The sequence below is a fragment of the Zingiber officinale genome, chromosome 2B (assembly GCF_018446385.1).
Source record: "Zingiber officinale cultivar Zhangliang chromosome 2B, Zo_v1.1, whole genome shotgun sequence".
NCBI classification, from domain to species: domain Eukaryota; kingdom Viridiplantae; phylum Streptophyta; class Magnoliopsida; order Zingiberales; family Zingiberaceae; genus Zingiber; species Zingiber officinale.
Window position 1 is genome coordinate 81,919,524 of NC_055989.1, and position 25,324 is coordinate 81,944,847.

General features: G+C 39.4%; 1 long non-coding RNA gene across 1 annotated transcript; it reads left to right on the forward strand.

Moving 5' to 3' along the window:
- The first annotated feature begins 1,412 nt into the window (after positions 1-1,412).
- Positions 1,413-2,760, forward strand: LOC122049236. Its single transcript, XR_006130893.1, has 3 exons — positions 1,413-1,985; positions 2,076-2,142; positions 2,703-2,760. It is a non-coding gene; the product is annotated as an uncharacterized LOC122049236 (long non-coding RNA).
- The last annotated feature ends 22,564 nt before the right edge of the window (positions 2,761-25,324 follow it).

Consider the following 25,324-nt stretch of genomic DNA (forward strand, 5'->3'; position numbering starts at 1 on the left):
CTGGATATTATTGGAGATTAGTTGAGGGTTTCTCCAGCATTTATGTCGTTGACTGGATTGTTCAGGATGAGTATGGAATTTTCCTGGATAGACGCTTACGAGATCAGTTTCAGGAGTTGAAACGAGAAGTTGTTAACTGTACTGTCTTAGCTATACTTTCTAGTGTAGACGGATTTGTACTCTACATAGATGCATCGTGTCTGGGAGTCGGTGCAGTTCCAATATAGCATGAGCGGAGTAGTCTCGTGCTAGTAGTGAGAATTCTCGTGTAGTGAGAATGAGATTCTTTCTTTGTGGGAGATTATGTGTGTTTCTGAGTCACTGCTTGTCCAGGAGGAGTTATTGTAGGAAACACCTTGATCTGGATTTGCGATACATTCGGGTGACATCTGATGTGTGGAGACATTGGAGCACTCTTATTGGTGGAACGATATGAAGAAAGACATCACGGATTCTGTAGCTTGTTGTCTATTATGTCAGCAAGTGGAGGCTGAACATCAATGATTAGTAGGATTATCTCCGTTGAGTTGGATACTGAAGTGGAGTTGGGAGCATGTTATGATGGATTTTGTTGTGGGATTATCTTGGACATGGAGAGGATATGATGGTTTGGGTAATCATTGTTGAGTGATGACTTGCTTCCTAGCTATGGATTTGTGGGACGGATTCTTTAGATTGAGTAGCAAGGTTATACTCTAGAGGGATTACCGGACTGGATGATGTATTTCTGAGTATTGTTTTGGATGGAGATCAGTGATTTCACATCATGGTTTTTGATTATGGTTACAGCAGACTGTGGATTAGGAGTTTCACTTTAGTATAGATTTTCATCTCAGACTGATGGATAGTTTGAGCGCCCTATACAGATGTTGGAGGATCTATTGATAGTGGATTTTGGATTTTAGAGGCGTTTGATTTATCCACAGTTGGCTAGATTGCAGAGTGAGAGTAGCGGGAGTAGGGTGAGTTCATAGCTCACAGAGTTGTCGCTAGTCACTTGGAGGAGGATTATCATGTTTAGAGATATGTTTACGATACTAGGGTTGGAGATTTGTTCATCATACTTGGATAGAGTGGTATATGAGTTTGTTGCTTGGATGTTATGCTTGGAGGAGGATCCCTGAGTTGACCAGTAAATTTGGGGACCAAATTTTTATTAGTGGGGGAGAATGTAAGATACCGTAAAATTTAAATAATAAATGTTATTGGACGAAAAATCTTATTGGATTTTACCAGAATTTTTAGAAATTTTTCGGGATTTAAACGGAGTCCGTATGACCCGTCTTGAGGGGATGGATTTGGGGTACAGTGAAAACCTGTTTGGAATACCCATTTAAGTGGGAGTTGATTTGGGAATGGACTTAGGATTTAATTAATCTAACCTAGCTTTTATTTCTTATAATTTCTTTTCCTTTTCTCCTCCCCGAATTCGCCCGAACTCTTCCCCTTTCCCCGATTTTCTCTCCCGATCTCCTCCTCCTCCTCACATTTCGCCCGAGACCCCCTTCCTTCTCCGGCGATTCCTCCTCGCCCGATCGCCAGCCACCGCGAGTTCACCTCCAGCAGCGACCTATCCTCTGCGTGCCTCTCTCTTGGCTGTCGATCCTCTCCTCCCTCTCCCTCGCGATTCCTCCCCTAACTCGCGACGCCGACCCTGTGCTGCTTCGACTCGCCGATCGCCGGACATCCATGAGCAGCCGATGTTGGCCACCGCTTCCTGAGCCCTAGCTTCGGGTCTATAACCTCCTTCTTGACCCACGACGCCACCCTAGCTCAACTTGATCTTGGACCAGAGCAAGAATCGGAGCCCTAGCTCCCATTCCTCGTCGCAGTAGCTGTGGATCGCACGACACCAGCTGTAGGGATTGGTTGAGTAGGCGACGTCGGATCAACCTGGTGATGATTCTTCCCTAAGCAGAGCTTGATCTTCTCCATTCCTTGCAGTTGATTGAAGCCTCGAGTGAAGAAGTAGAGGCTTGATGGAGGTGAGTATGGTTCTGTTTATTAGGATTTCAGTAAACCAATTTCTCTATAGTTGGATTCTGGATTTGATCTTGGAAGGAATTTGGTGGTAGTGTTCTTTGTAGCTTCCGGACAGTGAAGGAAAGGCTGCTAACTACTGGATTGCTGCCCTACGTCAAGGTAAATGCCTTACAGTGATGTATTGCTGGGTTACTCATTTGTAGGTTGCTAAATTAAGTTTTTCTAATGGGCTGTAGGGTTTTGTGCTTGCTTAGTTTATGAGTGGTGTGATGTGGATTGGTTGATATTGTGGATTAAGGATTAAGGTTTTGCCTCTAGTGGTAAGTATTGTTTTGGTTGATATAGATTATTATGTGATCATTTTTAGGAGCATTGGATTGGTTGTTGATTGGATTATCAGATGAGGTAGGTTGATGATTTGGTTGTTTGGTTGATGTGGATTTATGATGGAGATTTGAGCTTATGATAGGTTTTGTGGTTGATATCATTATGTGATGGGTTGGTAATTAAGAGAATAGATTTATTGTTGGGTTTAAGATGTGTTGATTAGTGAGTTTTGGATGGATTATTGGATTATGGATTATGTTTGGATCTAGCAGGAGCTGGATTAAGGGATTAGGTAAACTATTTCGATTAGGGTTTACCTAATTTTGGTTAGGGAGTCTATTTAGCTATTTGCTACCTATGTAATTAGCTAAATATATATTATGTGATCGCAGGACTTGGATTCGGGACGAGTGTCTCGACGCGGGATTATTTGACACGATCGACAGATAAAGGCGGGTATTTCTTCCTTGGGCTCTTTATAGTTTCTTTGAAACTTAGTGCATGATTATATTGGATGGATTAGGCTGCTTTATCTTATATCATGATCGGTTGCTGTTTTTCCTGCATGATACTTATGCTTGACCCTTGTGATGATCTATTTAATTCATATATAGTCTCAGCTCTTGATATCTACTCTGTTGTGATTACACGTGTAGAGTAGGTCTTGTAGGGATTGTCGGGTTGTTAGTATTACCATGCTGATTGGGTACATAATGTGGATTGTATGTAGTTTGGTATGTGTTTTAGGAGTCATCATGTTGACCCTACATTTACATGTTGTATGTACACGCGTGTTTGGTTATGTACTTTTGGAGGAGTTATGTTGATTGTATGTTTGTGGTTTATACACGTGTCGGATGTGTTTATTATTGGAGGATACATGTTGATTGTATTTACGATCTGTGCATATGTGTCCAGGGGGATTATTGGAGATTCTTAGTTGATTATACATGTGTAGTGGGTACATATGTTTGGTGGGATACGTGGAGGTATCATGACGATTATACTCTTGTCGGAGGTATTTATGAGGTTTGGGGTTGTTGCATGGATGATGATTATATATATATATCATGTTCATCATTCATTGCGTCTGATGATAGTTGTCTCCCTTGTGGTGAGAGTCGTTGGTTGTTTATAGCTTAACTTACTCGGCCACTCGTGGGTAGTGGTAGTTGGAGCGATTCTTCTTGTCTGTCGTGCCACCCGGTCGCGAGGTTTAGTGAATCCGTTGTGGCGATCGGGGACCACGATCATGTAGTTAGATACTCTTGGCGGTGTCGCCTCGACATTTATATAGTGGGGTGGAGGGTAGTCTGATCGTCGCGGACCCAAGCCTCTCGGCCGTACGGGGTCGTGGTGTTGGGGAGGTGGCGGGGGTGACCGTGGGCATCGTGCACTTGCGTATGATCGCGGTGCGTCGTTATATGCATACATGTCTCTTAGATACTAGTTGCGTGTGTTTGTGGTATGTTGCGTTTGTTTGCGATATGATTGTTGCGTTTGGTTGCCGTCTGCGTCGTATCGTTTATTTTACGTGTATTTGCGATCGTATCATATTCAGGTGTCGCGGGTATATCATCGCATGGTCCGGTGAGTTTCCGATCGTTGTACGCGTGTCGATTCAGTTAGGTATGTATCATCGTATTGGTTGTGGTTTATACGGTTTATATCGAGTTATTATATCGGTATGTTCGGATCGTTGATTATGATAGTATGATCGTATTCTTATTCTGAGGCTGTATACTTGTGATCTCCATTGTTTATTCACGGACCGTTATCTTTTATTACCCTTGAGTTACTATACTACCTGCCGCGTATATCGTTTATGTTTTCGGTGCTTTGTAGATGGTTGGTGTCGCTCGGAGTATCTGTCTCTGGGTCCTACATCCGAAGGTCGTTTTAGTTTTGTATATGTTTTATTTGTATTTGTTGTATTTGGTGGGTTGTTGTATTTGTTGTTGTGGTTGTTGTATAAAACTTAGCATTAGTGATGTGTTGATTGTGTTGTATTGGGTTTTCCGTTTCGTTTTTCATTGTGTTGGTTTGTTTTATGTGTATCAGTTTATTATAAGCTGCGTGGTTGTGATTGTTTCGTTCAGTCGAGTGGGCTTATTATTATAGTGGTTGTGTATATAAATATTCTAGCGTGTGGGTGATGTATATTTTGTTTGTAGTGATCTTCGTATTGTCACAGGGGAGATCTCGGATTTTTGTCTGGCGAGACTTCTTTGAGGCGTGACATTAGCTTCCGAGTTACCTTCATGAACTTCAGATAATAATTCGTACCACTAAGAATTATTATTGAACTACTGCGATCAAATTACATTTTGGGCTCCTTATTATGAGTGTGTTAATCTCACTGTGTTTAAGATGTCGAATGTCATTAATTAAATGAGTTCTTGAACTCGCTAATTAATATCTTAGTTCGAGTAGTACCACTCGACCTTATCGTCATGTCGGATTTAGGTCAGTTCGAGTAGTGTGCAATCCTTATGAGCTCCTCTTGGGGACATTATCAACCTAGATCACTGGGACACAGTTTTCTTATATAATCAACAAGTGATATCATTTCCCAACTTATCGGGCTTATTGATTTATCGAACTAAATCTCACCCATTGATAAATTAAAGAAATAAATATCAAATATATGTGTTTGTTATTATATTAGGATTAAGAGCACACACTTCCATAATAACTGAGGTCTTTGTTCCTTTATAAAGTCAGTATAAAAAGAAACGACCTCTAATGGTCCTACTCAATACACTCTAAGTGTACTAGTGTAATTATATAGTTAAGATAAACTAATACCTAATTACACTACGACCTTCCAATGGTTTGTTCCTTTCCATCTTGGTCGTGAGCTACTGTTTATAATTTATAAAGAACTGATAACACGATCTTCTGTGTGTGACACCACACACTATGTTATCTACAATATAAATTAATTGAACATCTACATTTGGTATATATAAATGTAGACACTTGACCAATGTGATTCTTATAAATGTTTATACAAAAGCTAGACTTTTAGTATACACTCCAACAGTATTTGCCCAAGGCTTTGAGATAACATAAGAACACTTCAATTACAAGCTTCTACATGTCCATTTGACATTCTGACTTCTCTAGCTTTGCGCTGCTACTCTTCTGCGACACTATTGTGCCCGACTACCATTAAGAAGCTGACCAACACTGAATCTGATTCGATCATCTACAAGTGTTGGGTAATGAAAGTAAATTCTATACTTAATTTCTGCAGAAAAGGAAAGTGTAGTGTGTTTCACTTGTCTTAATTTTTATTGTATTCGATCCCCACTTTCGACGATTCTGGAAGATGTTATTAGTAGATTACCCATTGATAGGTCAGCGTGATCTGAGTTTTGGAGTATGAGTCACCGAAGACTCTGAATCAAGTAAAACAGACCATGGTCGAGTTTTTTGTTCTATTTTTGTGTTTAATTTTCTACTGTGAACTTTGTTTTCAAAACCAAAAAAGAAAGTTTTCTAAAACTACTTGATTCACCACCCCTCTCATGTGCATCTGGATTCAACAATAGACAGTGGTCGTCGTCCTTGAATGACCGACACTCTCAATGCCCAAACAAATCCTTGAGGCATGGCCAGAGGAATGTCAATTCGCATCAACAACCACCTTAACAATGAGGCAATCGACCCTCGGCTCCCACCCTTGCTAAGTCTCCCCAAAAGCCAACCCGCTGGGAGGAAAACCATGGAAATGTTACTCGAGGAGACATTGGCTTGATAGTGGGGGGCCCGACCAATGGAGACTTCAACAGGGCCAAAAAATCACACATGCGTCGACTAGAGATTCACGCAGTTGAGTGCAGTTAGGAATGGGCATAAGGGATCCAAATTAGCTTTAGGCTCAAGGAGTTAGAAGAGGTGGAAGTACCCCCATGACGATGTTCTAATCAATAAGGTTGTTATAACTAATTATAATATTTATGGTACTTTGTTGACACATGTAGCTTGGTCAATATTATTTTCAAGAGGACATTCAAGCAATTGTAAATAGAGAAAAGTGAGCTTCAACCCATGATAACGCCCTTATACGAATTCATTGGCAGCGAAGTTTAGTCGCTTGGATAGATTAAGTTGGGCGTATCTGTTGGTTGCTACTCGGAAAACCAAGAGGTTCCACTGTATAAAAATTTTGTACAAAGGTCTTAACCTTTTCCTAGCTACCATGTGTTCTTTTAAATTAAATTTTGGATCGCCTGCGGAACTTAACACGTTTGATCCAAAACTTAATCTATTTGTTCTTTTAGGTTTTGACTTGGATCTCCTGCGGAACTTAACACGTTCGACCCAAGTCACCTTAAGTTATTAATTCCATTAAATATTAATTTCCATAATTGGTTCCCAGTACTGACGTGGCGAGGCACATGGCCTTCTTGGCTATGGGAGCAACCACCACGTACTAGACAAAACCTTTTATAGAAAGCTAATATTTAATTTCCTAAAATAACTTTAGAATAACCGAAAGGAACAATCAAATCACAAGGAAAAGAAAAAATACAAAAGAACACAACATCGAAAAACATATTCGAAATTCTAGAATCGTAAGCCTCTTGTATTTGGTATTATTTCCATAAATAACTAGTATGATGTGGAAAGGAAAAATTACTAGTTATACCTTCTAGAAAGACCTCTTGATCTTCTACCGTATTCCTCTTCTAACCTCGGACGTTGTGTGGGCAACGATCTTCTAAGATGAGAAACCACCAATCACCTTCTTCTCCTCCCTAGCTAGGTTCGGCCAAAACAAAAGAGCTTCACCAAGGAAGAAGAAAAACACCAACCAAGCTCCAAGGGATGCAAGCTTTCTCTCCTTCTTCTTCTTCTTCTCCAGTAGTATCCGGCCACCAAGAACGACAAGCAAGAGTCCATCACAAAGAGGACCACAACACCAAGGAATAGAGGGAGGGAGAATAATAGAGGTTGTCTCCATTAAGACACCCCTACCCCTTCTTTTATATTCCTTAGCTTTAGTAAATAAGAAATTTATTTATAATAAAATTTCCTTAACTTTATTTGACAATAATTAATTAAGAAAAATTTAATAAAATTTCTTAATCAACTAATCATGGCCGACCACCTCGAATAGAAAAATTAGGAGAGTTTCAATCAACAATTAAAACTTCCTTATTTGTCTTTGGAAATTTTAAAAATAAAATTTCCTTTTAAAATCCTTCATGGTTGATAAAAGAAATTTCTATAATTTTAATTTTCTACATGTGAATAATAAAGAGAAAAATAAAATATCTTTCCAATCCAAATAAGGAAGAGATCTAATCTCTTTCTTTTAATCTTTTGTAGATCTTTAAAGAGAGATATTTTAATTTTAATTCTCGTAATAAATTTTATCTTCCACATAATAAAAATTAAAATTAAAATTCTTTTAATTTAATGTAGTTGACCCCTCAGCTTGGGTTGAGCTGAGGCCGTCTAAACAATGCTTAGTAGGCCAGCTTGGTTCCCAAGCTAGCTTGCCCCTAGGTGGGTATAGAAGGTGGGTATAGGTGGGTATAGTACTATATAAATAAGAGGCTACGATAGGAACCGGGAGGAGGAATTGGTTTGGTCTCCCAATAAAATTAAGCATCCAGTGTTCGACACATAACTTAATTTTATCAATAATAATTCATTCCACTGAGAACTATTATTGAACTACGCACGATCCCAATTACATTTTGGGCTCCTTCTTATTATGGTGTGTTAGTCTCCCTATGTTTAAGATATCGAATGTCCACTAATTAAGTGAGTTCTTGACAACTCATTTAATTAATATTCCAAGAGTAGTACCACTCGACCTTATCATCATGTCGGACTAAGTCCACTGCGAGGTTTAACATGACAATCATTATGAGCTCCTCTTGAGGACATTATCAACCTAGTATCTCTAGGACACAGCTTCCTTCTATAATCAACAACACACACTATAAGTGATACCATTTCCCAATTTATCGGGCTTATTGATTCATCGAACTAAATCTCACCCATTGATAAATTAAAGAAATAAATATCAAACATATGTGCTTGTTATTATATTAGGATTAAGAGCACACTTCATAATAACCGAGGTCTTTGTTTCTTTATAAAGTCGGTATAAAAAGAACAACCTCGAATGGTCCTACTCGATACACTCTAAGTGTACTAGTGTAATTATCTAGTCAAGATAAACTATCATAATTACACTATGACCTTCAATGATTTGTTCCTTTCCGTTTTGGTGGTGACTCTGTTTATAATTTATAAAGTGCTTGATAACATCATCTTACGCATGTGACACCACGTTATGTTATCTGATATAAATTAATTGAACAACTACAAACAAATGTAGATAATTTGACCAAATGTGATTCTTTATTCAAACAAATGTTTACAAAAGCTTAGGCTTTCAGTATACACTCCAACAATCTCCCACTTATACTAATGACTAAGGTGTCATATCTTCTACCATACATCTGATTCTCTCCCTCCATATGTCGATCAAGCTTTCTGGGAAGGGCCTTAGTGAAAGGATGCCAGGTTATCCGTGATGCGATCTTGGCGATGACAACTTCTCCTCGCTTCACGATATCTCGTATCGGTGGTACTTGCGCTCTATATGTTTACTTGCCTTATGAGCTCGTGGTTCCTTCGAGTTTGCGCTGCATCGCTATTATCACAATAAATTGTGATGATTTTGGGAAACCAGAATCACATCTAAGTCCATTAAGTTCACGAGCCATCGCTTCTTTAGCTACCTCGGTGCTACATACTCTACTTCCATGGTTGAGTCTGAAACGCATTTATGCTTAACACTCCTCCATGCAATGGCTCCACCTCCTAAAGTAAACACATAGCTTGATGTAGACTTCTGTTGTCCCTGTCGATTGGAAATCAGAATCGTGTATCCTCGGGAGCAAATCATCGCTTGGTAAACTAGCGTATAATCTCTAGTCCTTCTCGGGAACTTTAATATATGCTTTATGCGATCAATGTCCTTGTCGGGTTACTCGATATCGCTAACCATGCCCAGCAAGCAGATATCGGTCTCGTCATAGCATTGCATACATTAGGCTTCCTACACCGAAGCATAAGGAACTGCTTTCATGTCCTCTATCTCCTTTGATGTCTTGAGACATCTCTTTAGATAAAGCTACCCATGCCTAAAGGTAAGAAACCTTTCTTGGAATCTTGCATGCTAAAACCAAGGATTGTATCTATATATATGAAGCTTGGGACAGACATGACATTCTTTTCTTGCGATCTCTTATTACTTTGATCCCAAGAATGTGCACACACTCTCCTTCATATCAAATTTTTGGACAACCGTACCCTTACGTCGATAATACCTTGACATTGTTGCCAATTAACAAAATATCATCTACGTATAGTACAAGAAATATCACCACGTTTCAGTTACACTTCTTATATACACAAGACTCATCCGGACTTTGAATAAATCCATATAACTGGATTACTTCATTAAACCGGATGTTCAAGATCTTGAAGCTTGCTTGATCCATAAATGGACGATTGAGCTTACACACTAGATGCTCTTTGCTTTTTTCAACCCTTCTGGTTGCTTCGTATGGATGTTCTCTTAAGACTTCCATTAAGGAAAACTGTCTTGACATCCATTTGCCAAATCTCATAATCCATATGAGCAGATGGATAAGAGTATCCGGATAGACTTAAGCATGGCTAGGTGAAAAGTTTCCTCATAATCGATTCCCTCTTTCGAGTGTACCCTTTTGCAACAAGCCTAGCTTTGAAAGTTTCTACCTTCCGTCTATCCTCTTTTCCTTTTGTAGATCCACGTGCATCCAACGCGGTTTTACAAGCTCCGAGACCTTATTAGAGTACATAGACTATTTCAGAATTCCTTTTGCATTCTGCATCTATATCTTGGAGTGTTTAGTCATATGTTCGTGGATCGGGTTCATGTTTACCCGGGATCAAGTCCAAGACTCCCCAAAACATGAATCTTTCGGTTGCCACAACCCTCCCACTCTGACGAGGCATCCGTGGTTGTGTATCATGTGTGACACGTGGTGCAGTCTCTTGTGATACTTCATCTTGTATTGTTGGTACTGAAGTAGACGTGTTCTCTCTAAGTTCTTCTAAAACAACTTTGCTCTTGGGCTTGTGATCCATTATATAGTCTTCTTCTTAAGCGGGCATTGGTGCTAACAATGACCTTACGGTCTTTAGGACTATAAAATAAACCACCTTCGTTCCTTTGGGATACCCTCTGAACACACGAACACATGCAGATTCTAACTTATCATTTGGTTTCAACACATGTCTTTGGACTACCCAATCCGAATATGTCTTTGGACTTTAGCCCATTCCATAAGTGGGAGTAGAAGAAACTGATTTAGAGATACTAAGTTCGGAATGTACCTTCTTTGTTTCGAGCATATCCCCAAAACGAATTTGGTAATTCTGAATAACTCATCATTGATCTAACCATCTCCATAAGAGTCCTATTCCTTCGTTCTGCCACAACATTCTGTTGGGGTGTACCAGGTGCGGACAGTTGGGATTGAATCTCAGCCTCTGATAAGTAATTCCTAAACTCTCCTAAGAGGTATTCGCCACCACGATCAGATCGTAGTGTCTTGATACTTTTACCTAGTCGTTTTTCCACATCAGCCTTGTACTCTTTGAACTTATCAAAGCACTCGGACTTGCGGCGCATTAGGTAAATATATCCGTATCTTGAATAATCATCTATAAAAGAGACAAAATATTCAAAACCTCCTCTTGCCTGGACAGACATAGGACCACACAAATCAGAATGAACCAATTCCAACACTTCTTTGACTCTATATCCCTTAGCCTTGAACGACCTCTTGGTCATTTTACCTTCCAAGCAAGATTCACAAGTTGGAAAATTTTCCAACTCTAACGAACTCAAAAGTCCATCAGCTATAAGCCTCTGAATCCTACTTAAGTTAATATGACCAAGCCTTAGATGCCAAAGATATGCTTGGTTCATTTCCGAAGGTTCTTTTCTTTTATTAGAGTTAGAAGATGAGTTATAAATTTCCATGTTTTGCCTTGTGGAAGAAATTGGATTTAAAGTATACAAATTGCCAACTAATGCACCAGAACAGATAATCACTTTATTTCTTTTAATAAATACATTGTTACTGAAAGAAACTGAATATCCATCTAAAAATAGTTTAGAAACTGAAATTAAATTCTTTCTAAAACTAGGTACATAAAGACAATTTCTTAAAACCAAATTTCTATTTCTACGAAAAGATAAGTAGACGTCTCCCACTGCAACAGCCGCCACCTTAGTAGCATTGCCCATGTAGACGGTAATCTCTCCTTCAGTTAGTCGTTGGGTTTCCTAGAACCCCTGCAGGGAATTACAGACATGATCAGTGGCTCCCATATCTACACACCAGGTGCTGGTAGATAACACCGCTAAACATGTTTCAACAACTAGAGCATGAGATATACCTTTGTTGTTCTGATTCCTACGAGGACAGTCCGCCTTCCAATGCCCTGACTGCTTTCAGATGAAGCACTTGCCCTTCGGCTTCTTCACTCCAGCTTTAAATCTTGTACTCTGAGTTTTATTCACTTTCTTTGCTGAGCCAACTTGTTTCTTCTTCTTCTTTCCTCTCGGTTTAGAAGTAGAACCATTTTCAGCATAGTGAATTTGAGAATTGTGACGAAATAATCCTTCTGCTGCTTGAAGTTCTGTCAGTAGTTCCGCTAATGAATAAATCCTCTTATTCATATTATAGTTCAGGCGGAACTGCTCAAAACTTCTAGGTAGCGCTTGGAGGATCATATCGATCTAGGTTTCCTCATCAATTTCTCCTCCAAGGATCTGTATCTCGTTCAGATAAGCCATCATCTTTAGGATATGATCCCTCACAGGAGTACCCTCTTACATGGTGGCTGTCATTATCTTTCTCATGGCTTCTTGCCTAGAAGCCCTATCCTGATGACCAAAGAGTTCCTTGAGATTGTTCATAATATCATAGGCTGTTGGTAAGTCTTGATGTTGATGTTGCAATACATTTGATATTGAAGCCAAAATGTAACACCACGCCATCTCATCTGCTTTTACCCATTTCCTATGATATTCAATCTCCTCTTGGGTAGATTCACCAGTAGGTGCTTCAGGGCACGGCTCAGTCAGTACAAATTTATAGCTTTCAGCAGTAAGAACAATGTCCAGGTTCCTTTTCCAATCTATGTAATTAGGTCCAGTAAGTCTATTCTATTGAAGTATGATGGACAGTGGGTTGAAAGTCATCCTAAGAATCACAAATAACTTTTGGTCAGAACTCTAAATTTAGAATAATATTGATTCCTCAAACAATATTATTTTAAATTAACCAACACCTCAAAACACCGTGAATTTTGTATGTCACGTTAGTGTGGACGTATACAAATTCAACATTTGTAAAAGGAGGGTTTTAACCCATTAATTTTATTATCTTGTCAACCTAACTTTTTGACAAATAAAATTAATAGTTGGTATCATTTGGTCACACAAATAATAGCAGTGACTCCGATGGGGAGGATACTATTAGATGTGTCTAAGTGTATACCATTACTTGACACTAAGTCCATTAATAAGATTATACCCCTATGGGGAAGATCACACGCTCTTAATTAACTTCCTATAGTCATCCAAAATGGAAGTGTTTCTAGTGATCTGCAAACAAGCTCATCCGTTATGGAGGAAGGCACTTCGAGCCAACGCAAGCTTGTTTGCATCACTTATAAACCAAGAATGGAGACCATGGGATTTATTTAAAATCCCTCTCCCACTTAGTTATTTATAAATGAGGAATTTTAACTATGCTAGCCTACTAAATTTGTAAACTAATATGCACACAGATATAAAAGCAATAAATAGAAAATCTAATTTTCAACTATTATGGCTTTTATCTCTAGTTATTCTCCGTGTGTTGTCATCCCAAGCTGCTGCCATATTTGGCCACCACCACCGGGTCTAGCTGTCCCATCTTGCTCCTAGTTCCACTGCGCCTCTGGTCCTTAGAAGGTTCCACGCTTTGCAAGATTCGATCCGTGACATAAATAGAATTTTACATTTTGATCCTATATTCCATAAAAGGAATGTACATGTATCTAGATCAAAATAAAATCCTAATAAAACTAAATCACTCCTGCTGTATTTTAATACAATCATGCACACACATATAAATGCCCTTGACATGTCCAAGGGTCCAATCACACACATAATAATTAAAAGTCATAATAGTTGGATCCTGCATCCACAAAGTTAGCACATCCTACCATTAACCTGCCTAAATTATGTATGACATGTGCATAATTAACCTAATACCAAATACACAGAGGCAAAACCCTAGCTCTGATACCAATTGTTGGTTGCTACTCAGAAAACCTAGAGGTTCCACTGTACAAAAATTTTGTGCAAAGGTCTGAACCTTTTCCTAGCTACCATGTGTTCTTTTAAATTAAATTTTGGATCGCCTGCGGAACTTAACACGTTTGATCCAAAACTTAATCTATTTGTTCTTTTAGGTTTTGACTTGGATCTCCTGCGGAACTTAACACGTTCGACCCAAGTCACCTTAAGTTATTAATTCCATTAAATATTAATTTCCATAATTGGTTCCCAGTACTGACGTGGCGAGGCACATGGCCTTCTTGGATATGGGAGCAACCACCACCGACTAGACAAAACCTTTTATAGAAAGCTAATATTTAATTTCCTAAAATAACTTTAGGTTAACCAAAAGGAATAATCAAATCACAAGGAAAAGAAAAAAAATAAAAGAACACAACATCGAAAAACATATTCGAAATTCTAGAATCGTAAGCCTCTTGTATTTGGTATTATTTCCATAAATAACTAGTATGATGCGGAAAGGAAAAATTACTAGTTATACCTTCTAGAAAGACCTCTTGATCTTCTACCGTATTCCTCTTCTAACCTCGGACGTTGTGTGGGCAATGATCTTCCAAGATGAGAAACCACCAATCACCTTCTTCTCCTCCCTAGCTAGGTTCGGCCAAAACAAAAGAGCTTCACCAAGGAAGAAGAAAAACACCAACCAAACTCCAAGGGATGCAAGCTTTCTCTCCTTCTTTTTCTTCTTCTCCAAGTAGTATCCGGCCACCACAAGAACTCCAAGCAAGAGGAATGTTTCGGCCACCACAAAGAGGAAGAAAGGGAGAATATGTTGGCTGGCAACACCAAGGAATAGGAGAGGGAGAATAATAGAGGTTGTCTCCATGAAGGCACCCCTACCCCTTCTTTTATATTCCTTGGCTTTAGCAAATAAGGAAATTTATTTATAATAAAATTTCCTTAACTTTCTTTGACAATAATTAATTAAGAAAAATTTAATAAAATTTCTTAATCAACTAATCATGGCCAGCCACCTCAAATAGAAAAATTAGGAGAGTTTCAATCAACAATTAAAACTTCCTTATTTGTCTTTGGAAATTTTAAAAAATAAAATTTCCTTTTAAAATCCCTTCATGGTTGATAAAAAGAAATTTCTATAATTTTAATTTTCTACATGTGAATAATTTTCAAAGAGAAAAAATAAAATATCTTTCCAATCTACAAATAAGGAAAGAGATCTAATCTCTTTCTTTTAATCTTTTGTAGATCTTTTAAATAGAGATATTTTAATTTTAATTCTCTGTAATAAATTATATCTTCCACATAATAAAAAATTAAAATTAAAATTCTGTTTTTAATTTAATGTGGCCGGCCCCCTCTAGCTTGGGTTCAAGCTAGGGCCGGCCATCCTAAACAATGCTTAGGCCGGCCCTAGCTTGGTTCCCAAGCTAGCTTGGCCGGCCCCCTTTAGGTGGGTATAGAAGGTGGGTATAGGTGGGTATAGTACTCTATAAATAAGAGGCTACGATAGGGACCGAGTGGAGGAATTGGTTTTGGTCTCCCGATAAAATTAAGCATCCCGTGTTCGCCCCGAACACACAACTTAATTTTATCAATAATAATTCATTCCACTAGAGAACTATTATTGAACTAACGCACCAATCCCAAATTACATTTTTGGGCTCCTTCTTATTATGAGTGTGTTAGTCTCCCTGTGTTTAAGATATCGAATGTCCACTAATTAAGTGAGATACTGACAACTCATTTAATTAATATCTTAGTCCAAGAGTAGTACCATTCAACCTTATCATCATGTCAGACTAAGTCCACCTGCAGGGTTTAACATGACAATCCTTATGAGCTCCTCTTGAGAACATTATCAACCTAGTATCTCTAGGACACAGCTTCCTTCTATAATCAACAACACACACTTTAAGTGATACCATTTCCCAATTTATCGGGCTTATTGATTCATCGAACTAAATCTCACCCATTGATAAATTAAAGAAATAAATATCAAACATATATTTTTGTTATTATATTAGGATTAAGAGCACACACTTCCATAATAATTGAGGTCTTTGTTCCTTTATAAATTCAGTATAAAAGAAACGACCTCAAATGGTCCTACTCAATACACTCTAAGTGTACTAGTGTAATTATACAGTCAAAATAAACTGATACCTAATTACACTATGACCTTCTAATGATTTGTTCCTTTCCATTTTGGTCGTGAGCTACTGTTTATAATTTATAAGGTACTGATAACATCATCTTCTGCATGTGACACCACATGCTATGTTATCTACAATATAAATTAATTGAACAACTACAAACAAATGTAGATAATTTGACCAAATGTGATTCTTTATTCAAAACAAATGTTTACAAAAGCTTAGGCTTTCAGTATACACTCCAACAGTATCCTTAAGGGAGGAGCCCGATGAGGACTCGTCGATCGACCTTCATCGTGGTGGATGCACGCTCGTCTTACAACATGATCTTGGGCCAACCAACCTTGAATGACTTCTGAGTTATCATCTGGATCTTTTGCAAGAAGATCAAGTTCCCTATAGATGATTAGGTTGCGGAAGTAAAAGGAAATCAACTAGTAGCGTGTAAGTGCTATGTGGATATTGTCAAGACTGAAGCCCAAGTGGTGCTGAAGATCTAGTGCAAAGGGGTGAATGTCATACACGAAGCACACCTGTCTTTAGTCTATGAAGAAAAAGAGGAGGTCCAAATTCATCTTGACAGATTAGAAGCCATAACTCAAATAGCAGCTGATCTGATGCTTGAATTCAAGGTTGAGCTAGTGGAGTGCCTAACGCACAATAATGATGTGTTCGCTTGGACATCTAAAGAAATTACGAGCATCTCACCTTAGGTCATGGAACACGTGCTTCATGTAATCCTGGACGCCCGACTAGTTAAGTAGAAGAAAAGAGACTTCAGAACCGATTATAACAAGATTATTTGAGTTGAGGTGGAGAAGTTGCTCGAGGCAGGGCATACGTTGTGTTGGTGTCTAAGCTGGGGAACAAATGGCGAGTCTGTATCAACTTCAGGGACTTGAATAAGGTATGCCCAAAGGACTATTATCCCTTGTCATGCATTGATCAACTGGTGGACTCTACGACCGACTGCAAACTAATATACATGTTGAATGTGTACTAGAGTTACCACCAAGTCCTATTGGTTAGAGAGGACCAGGAAAAGGTTAGTTTTATCACAACCGAAGGAACCTATTACTATAATATTATGTCGTTAGGACTAAAAATACAGGTGCCACTTACTAATGACTCATGGACAAAGTGTTCCAGAAGCAGATCGACCACAACATGGAGGTGTATGTGGAAGACATCCTGATTAAGACATGCCAAATGAAAAGAAAATATAGACTCAAACTCAACCCTCTCAAATGCTTGTTTGGAGCCAAGAGTGGGTGGTTCCTCAACTATATAGTGATCGAATGAGAGATTGAAGCCAACCTAATTAAGGTGCAAGCTCTCTGAGACATGGATCCACCACGCAACATGAAGGAAGGCCAACGACTAATCGAGCGAATCACGGTGCTATCCTTGTTCATCTCAAGATCGTTTGATCGGAGCCTACCCTTCTTCAAAATACTTTACTGAGCCACCAAATTTCAATGGGATGTTGAATGTGACAAGCCATTTAAAGAGTTGAAAGATTATCTATTCGTCATGCTTGTGCTCGTTAAACCAATAGTCGGCAATCCCTTGTGAGTGTACCTATCGGCTACTGAGAGTGTTGTGGGGTCTATTTTAGTACGACAAGAGGGAAATGAGTAACAATTAGTGTATTTCTCAAGTCATTTATTAAAAGATGTCGAGTGCCACTATACCGCACTTAGGAAGTTAGCGTATGGATTAGTCTTAGTCGGTCGAAGGTTACGTCCTTACTTTCTTTCTCATCCGATCATAGTGTTAACATATATCACATTGGGCCAAGTGCTCATCAACTCAGAGGCTTTGGGAAGACTAATCAAATGGACCACGGAGTTGAGTGAGTTTGATATACAATATCAACCTTGAACGACCATCAAAGTCCAAGCCTTAGCCAATTTTGTGAATGAGATACAAAGCCTGGGATGAGAAGATGCTTGGAAAATCTATGTGAATGAGTTATCCACTCAACAAGGTAGTGTGGTCGGGATTCTTATGATATCACCTTGTGAAGACAAAATATAGTTGTTCGTTCGGCTAGATTATCAAGCCACTAATAATGAAGTGGAGTATGAAGCATTGATAGATGGTTTGCAAGCACCGAACCTTATGGGAGCCACCCGAGCCTTAATCTATTTGGATTCTCAGTTGATAGCCCAACAACTATCTAGCAATTTTGAGATTAATAATGAATGATTAAGGTTGTATGAGAGGCATTTGAGAAATTGAAAGTCGGGTTTTAAGAACCTTATAGAAAATCCCTTGAGTGAAAAATCATAAGGCATACGAGTTAGCCAAGTTGGCTAGCTCTTTAATCTAGTAGACTCTAGATAAGCCTGTGGAACAAATACTACTGATAGCTCACATTGAAAGCCCAGCGAAGCTAAAATTATAGAGTAACTAGAGCTGTTAATTTTGTTCCTCTGGCATGGAGTTTTACCCTCCGATCAGGAGCAAGAACATATGATAAAAAAAAGGGCTGGTTGGTTTACATTAGTTGAAGATCACTTGTACAAGAGAGCTTTCTCTCGCCCTCTTCTCAAGTGCATCAGGATGAATGATGTACAGTACATTTTATAAGAAGTTTATCAGAGTTCCTGTGGAAGCCACTCGGTAGTCGATCGCTCCCTCAGAAGATTTTGCTAGCTGGATATTTTTAGACCATTTTGCAAGCTAACTCGACTCGGTTGGTAGCCACTTATTTATCATGTCAAAAGTACCAAAGTATCCCGCACCTCCCCACAAAACTCTTGAACACTTTAATTATTTCGTGTCCGTTCGAGCAATGAGGAATGGATATTGTAGGACCCTTCCCGATGACACCCGGTCAAAAAAGATTCCTTTTAGTGGTCATTGATTATTTCTCTAAATGGGTGGAAGCTAAGGCGTTGGCAAAAATAACTGAGTTGATGGCCATCAAATTCCTATGGAAGAACATCATATGTTGGTATAGAATTTCTCACAAGCTAGTCTTGGACAATGGAAGGTTGTTCCAGGGGCGGAGAATCCTGGAGTGGTGTTCAAGTTATGGTATTTTGCAAGCATTCACCTTTGTGACTTATTCTCAAAGTAACGGACAAATGGAGGTCACCAATAGAGAAATCATCAAAGGACTCAAAACTAAGCTGGATCATGTTGGAGGGAGTTGAGTGGATGAATTGTCTAGTGTGTTGTGGGTCTATCGCACCATACCTCGAGAAGCCATAGGTATAACTCCTTTTTAGCTTGTTTATGGAGGAGAGGCAGTCGTCTCGGTGGAAGTTGGTTTGGAGTCCGATTGGAGATAACTGTGTGATCAAGACAACACCGGTTGGCACCTTTTAGAGCTCAATTTGATAGATGAAACTAGAGGTAAAGTTGCCGCTTGGCTGGTCACATACCTTCAACAGATGAAGTAAAATTATAATTGAAGGGTCATCCCATGGTTCTTTCAAGTGGACGACCTCATGTGGAAGCAGATTAAGCCAGCTGGGGAAGTCAACAAACTAAAGCTGCAATGGGGTGAACTATACAAGGTGTTGCAGAAGCTCATCTCAGGCTCTAATTACTATCTCCAGGATGCTGAGGGAATGAATTTGGATCGTCCATGGAGCGCGAATTACCTTCAACCTTATCATACCTAAGTATGCTTGTAATGCATTTATATGTGTGGTTGATTATTCATGCTCAATGAAAATGTAGGCATGCTCAGTTTATGCAACATAAATTTTAGACTCTTGAGCTAGGATACCGAGTTATAAGCGAGCTTCCCGGTGCCCTCCGATTGTCTGATCAGAGGTACATCCCAAACTCTTTAGACTTAGAACCAAGTTATAAGTGGATTTTTCCATGCCCTTCGACCCTCTGGGTGAAGGTTAAATTCTAAACTCTCGAGCTAGGGTGCCGAGTTATAAGCGGATTTCTCCGTGTCCTCCGATCTTTCGATCTGAGGTTCATCTCAGTCTCATGAGCCTTATTGCAGAGTTATAAGCAAGTTTTCTTGTGCCCTTCGACCCTCTAGGTGAAGGTTAAATTCCAGACTCTCGAGTTAGGATGCCGAGTTATAAGTGAGTTTCCCCGTGCCCTCCGATCGAAAGTTCATCCCAAACTCTCGAGTCTTAGTGTCAAGTTATAAGTGAGTTTCCTTATGCCCTTCAACCCTATGGGCGAAGTCTAAATTTCAGACTCTCGGGTCAGGGCACCGAGTAAGCGAGTTTCTCTGTGCCCTCCGATCGTCCAATCGGAGGTTCATTCTAGACTCTTGAATGTTAGTGCCAAGTTATAAGTGAGTTTGCCCGTGCCCTTTGATCTTCTGGGCGAAGGTTAAATTTTAAACTCTCAGACTAGTCTACCGAGTTATAAGCAGACTTCCCGGTGCCCTCTGATCATCTGATCGGAGGTTCGTCCTAGACTCTCAAGCCTTAGTACCGATTTATAAGTGGGTTTCCTCATGCCCTTCGACCCTCTAGGCAAAGGTTAAATTCTAGACTCTCGAGCTAGGGTGCTGAGTTATAAGTGGGCTTTTCTGTGCCCTCTGATCGTTTGATCAAAGGTTCATCCTAGACTCTCGAGCTTTAGCGCCGAGTTATAAGCAGGTTTCCCTATGCCCTTCAACCTTCTAGGCAAAGGTTAAATTCCAAACTCTCAGGCTAGGGTATCGAGTTATAAGCAATTTCTCCATGTCCTCCGATCGTCTGATTGGAGGTTCATCTCAGACTCTCGAGCCTTAATGCCAAGTTATAAGTAAATTTTCCCGTGCCCTCTGATCATTTGATTAGAGGTTTATCCCAGACTCTCGAGCCTTACGCCAAGTTATGAGCGGATTTTCCCATGCCCTTCGACCCTCTAGGAGAAGGCTAAATTTCAAACTCTTGAGCTAGGGTGCTAAGCTATAAGAGGGTTTTCCCATACCCTCTGATCGTTCAATCAAAGGTTCCTATGCCCTTCGATCCTCTAGGCGAAGGTTAAATTTTAAACTCTCAGGTCAGGATGATGAATTATAAGCAGGTTTTCTCATGCCCTCTAATTATCTAATCGGTGGTTTGTTCCAGATTTTCAAACCTTAATGCTGAGTTATAAATTGATTTTCTCATACTCTCTGATCAACCACCCGATAGAAGGTTTAATTTTTTTTTTTAACTGAAAAAGAGATATCATTACTTGACAGGGAGACAAACTTTACTAGAAGGAGAGGCCAAACCTGACCTTCTAGAAAAGCTTATTACAAGACAATATCTGCTATACAATCAACTCAAAAGTAAAGAACAAGCCCACCCGATATGCTTTACTATATAGAAAGGAAAGAAACCTCTTCACATCATTTTACAAAATCAAAATTCAACGTAGTGTAACCATCTAGAAAATTCTGCGCAAACGCACCGAATAAGATCCGCCGTTTCATGAAAGCTTAATCTTCCCGGAGCAAAGAAAATGCACCAATCATAAGCATCCACAACCAAACACATAGACCAACAGCTGTCCACCCAACTTCATCTGCCAAGCACAAAATTCAATCCTTTTCCAGCCGATCTTGTACCCATCTACACCAATGATTCTATAACAAATCCTTCGATCAAAGCCGACAGCAGGCAGCATCCCCAACAACACTTCGTCAAATTCGTTGCACTTATCCCATTTGCAGAAAAATAATCAGCACACTCACATTTGTTTAATTAAACAAATTTGCATAGGCATCAAAACTCCATGATCTCAAAATAAATCTGCACACAGCTTCGACATCCTGGCACAATACTGCAAAAACTGCATCATAAATCTGCACAGTCCCAGCTCCTCAGCGCACAGAAAATAAATAGCTTGCTGCTGTCAAATAACGTCTCCAAACCTGCCCTTCTAATACAGTTTTGCAAAATCTCAAACTGATTTACAAGAGACTCTAATATAAGGTAAACCAATTCTATCAACTTTACAAATGCCAAAAAGAAAACTATCCAAGTCATGTGTAAACAAAACTCTATCCACATGAACATTAAAAGCTTGATTTACCAAATAATCCGCCACAGCATTAGTCTCTCTATATACATGTGAGCAAAGTATTTGAAATTTCAAAATTAGCTCCCTGATTTTGAGAACCAGATTACGAGCCTCCCAACAAACCCAAGAGGAGTTAATCATCTTCAGTGCCACCAATGAGTCTGATTCAAGCCAAAGAGGGAAGAAGTGACGAGTAACACACAATTCCAAATCCTGCAAAATAGCCACCAGTTCAGCTCTCACATTGGATCCAAATTCAATGTTTCCATGCTTAGCCATAACAACCTGTCCGTCGTGATCTCAAACAATGAAGCCATAAGATGAAATACCCGGGTTCCCTCTTGAGAAACCATCCGTGTTGATCTTGAAACACCCAACAGTCGGCCTCCTCCAATGTACCACCGAGATGGTCTTCATCAGCCCACTCCGCAAAGGTAGCCCCAAAGCATGGTCCACCGTAACAACACCTTTCCAATGCTTACTTTTAATAATGCCAGTAGCCACACCACGAAACAAATACTATGTTAGTCGGAGGATGTCTAAATATCAATGAAGAAACATCAATTTAAATATTGGATCGTCAAATTGAGAGAGATATTAAGAGAGATCAAGAATTCTGACTATTTCTTAGATTCACGGATCAAATTCAATTCAGTGGGATCTTTCATTCACATTTTTCCATCAATTGCAAATTCTCGAGCCTCAACCCCGAGTTTTAAGCCGGTGGATTTCCCTATATCCTCTGATCGGCCAACCAGTCAAAGGTTCAATTTCAGACCCTCAAGTTTTAGCACCAATTTATAAGTGGATTTCCTTATGTCCTCCGATCAGCCAATCGGTCGAAAGTTAAATTCTAGACTCTCGAGCCTCAACACTGAGTTATAAGTGAGTTTCCCCATACCCTTCGATTGGCCAACTGGTCAGGGTTTCAATTCCAAACTCTCGAGTCTTAGTGCTGAGTTATAAGTGGGTTTCCCTGTACCCTCCGATTGGCCAATTGATCAGACGTTCAATTCCAGACTCTCGTGTCGCAACGCCAAGTTATAAATAGATTTTCCTGTGCCTTTCAGTTGGTCACCTGGTCAAAGGTTCAATTCAAGACTCTTGAGCTATCGGCCAACTGGTCAAAGTTCAATTTCAGACTCTCGAACCTTAGTATCGAGTTATAAACGGGTATCCTCATGCCCTTTGATCGCTCAGTCACGTGTTCAAAACTTTTTGAATGGTCGAGGTGATACTTACGCGAGTTGGCATCTGTCCAAGCAATGCTTGCACAACTTCGAGCAAATAAATTGACACCTCGAAAAGTGAAATATGCATGACACAATGCGAAGTAAAATCTTCAAAGGCAAAAAAGACAGTGGAAGAATATGTACATCAGAACAACATAAGTCTTTAAGTTTTTTGCAAGACTAGGGGGATGAAACCCCAAAGGAAAAATTTCTTCTGAATACATTAAGTAAAGTCGGGGAAGGTATCCTCTAGAATCCGTCTATAATTTTTTAGCAGTGAATAAAATTCTTCGAGATGTCTGGCGTCAGATGGCCTGCTTCTCTAAGTTTCTTTATGGCTCCTTCTACGCCATAGCCAAACATCTTGGAGGTTGGACGGGCGATCATTATGTTGAAGTCCCGAGAGCGCAGATAGTCCACTCGGAAAGCCCAAGCCACTCGGGCTCCCCCACTTTGTAGTTTAACTTTGAGTCGCTCAGTGGAGCCACTTTAACTTTGAGTTGCTCAGTGGAGCCTTGAGAAGTTCCTGCTCCTCCAGTTGAGCCCTTCAGAGTCTGGTAGTTGTGGTTTAGCTCTGCCATCTTTTAGCAAAGTGATAAGCTAGCCACTAGAACAGAGAAAACAATGAAAGATTAGTGTGAAGTGATGTGGTGTGGCCATAAGTGCATGGCTATGTCGTCATGTAATAAAAAGAACAAATTCACAGGAAGTGGTGATTAAGGACTAGTTGATTTCACATGGTGAATTATCTAAATGTTCGAAGGTTGGTTCACGAGTGCTTGTGAAAGAGAGAGAGAGTTGTTGAGAGAAGAGAAAGAGAGGAGGAAAGAGAGAGAAGAGAGAGGGAAAGAGTGTGAGTGCAAGTGAACGGGGGGAGGGTGAATTTGAGTTTGGATCTAGGATTTTAATTTTATTATGATCCTAGTTAATGTCTCTATGCATTTTTCATCTACCTAGTTTCATGCTTGCATTCTTGTAGGTCATATAAGTAAGTCTGACACAACCTCACGAAGATTGTACCAGAGAGTTTACCCAAGTTCTAACGCCATTAAGTTAAAAAAGTCCGGTTAAAGGATTATCCTAGGGCCCTCGATCATACAATCTCTAGTTATCTAATGTACTTTCTAATGGTAGATTAATGATATTAAGTAGAAGAGGTAACTTAGAAAATCTGGTTAAAGGGTTATCCTAGGGCTCTCCAATCATACAATCAATAGATTATGAAAATCACTTCCTAACATTAATATGGGAAAAACTCACATACTCTAATTAGCTTCTCTTGTAGGGAATTGTCCTCTATTTCAAAGGGATATCATAGAGAGTAAGGATACCCTCTGTCACAGGGTTCCTCGTTCATACAATCCAAAACACCTCCTCTATACATTGAAAAAAAACTATACATCTACATGAGTTGACCTCACACACATTTTGTCAAACACATATAAGGCAGAACTCACATAGAATATATCAATAAATGTCACGTCCCAGTTAGTCCTTGCCAGAAGAAATTTCGGCAGCATCTCCCCTTTACGGGTGACAATATGAAACTTGACTACATCAATCCAGATACCTCGGCCAACACGGCTGGAACATATGTATAATAACAATGAAAATAATCAAACACCCATGCAGTTTAATAGTAAAACATTAACCTAAGCAATGATAAGATAATCATTTCAAATAACCTACTCAACTATACCCATAAAGCACAAATCCGATATCCTACTCAACTACACCCATAAAACACAAATCCGATATCCTACTCAACTACACCCATAGAACACAAATCATCAGCATGCATCTAAACGAAAATCCATCGAGAATAAGAAATCGTACAAGATCCAAATGTCAAAAGATATAAGTCTGAAGCATAGTCTATAACATAATAAGGAAACCGAAATGTGCGAACTCGTCGCGACGCGCAGTGGTGGGGGACTAGCAACTAGAGATCTCCTGACAACCTCAACCTGAAATAGTAATAACGGGGTGTGAGTCCAACACTCAGTGGATACCTAGTTGACATGCATACTAAGTAATAACTAGCAGTAATAAATATATGTATAGTCTCCTGAATAAATATCATATGAAAAATGAAAAATTGTAAGGTAAAGGAGTATCTGTACTAACCAGGACCTGGATATAAGGAAAAGTAAAGTCATCAGACCGAGGAGTATTATAATCCTGTATGCATGCCAATCAAATGCATCCATCCAATATGCAGCAAACAAAGTGCAACAAAC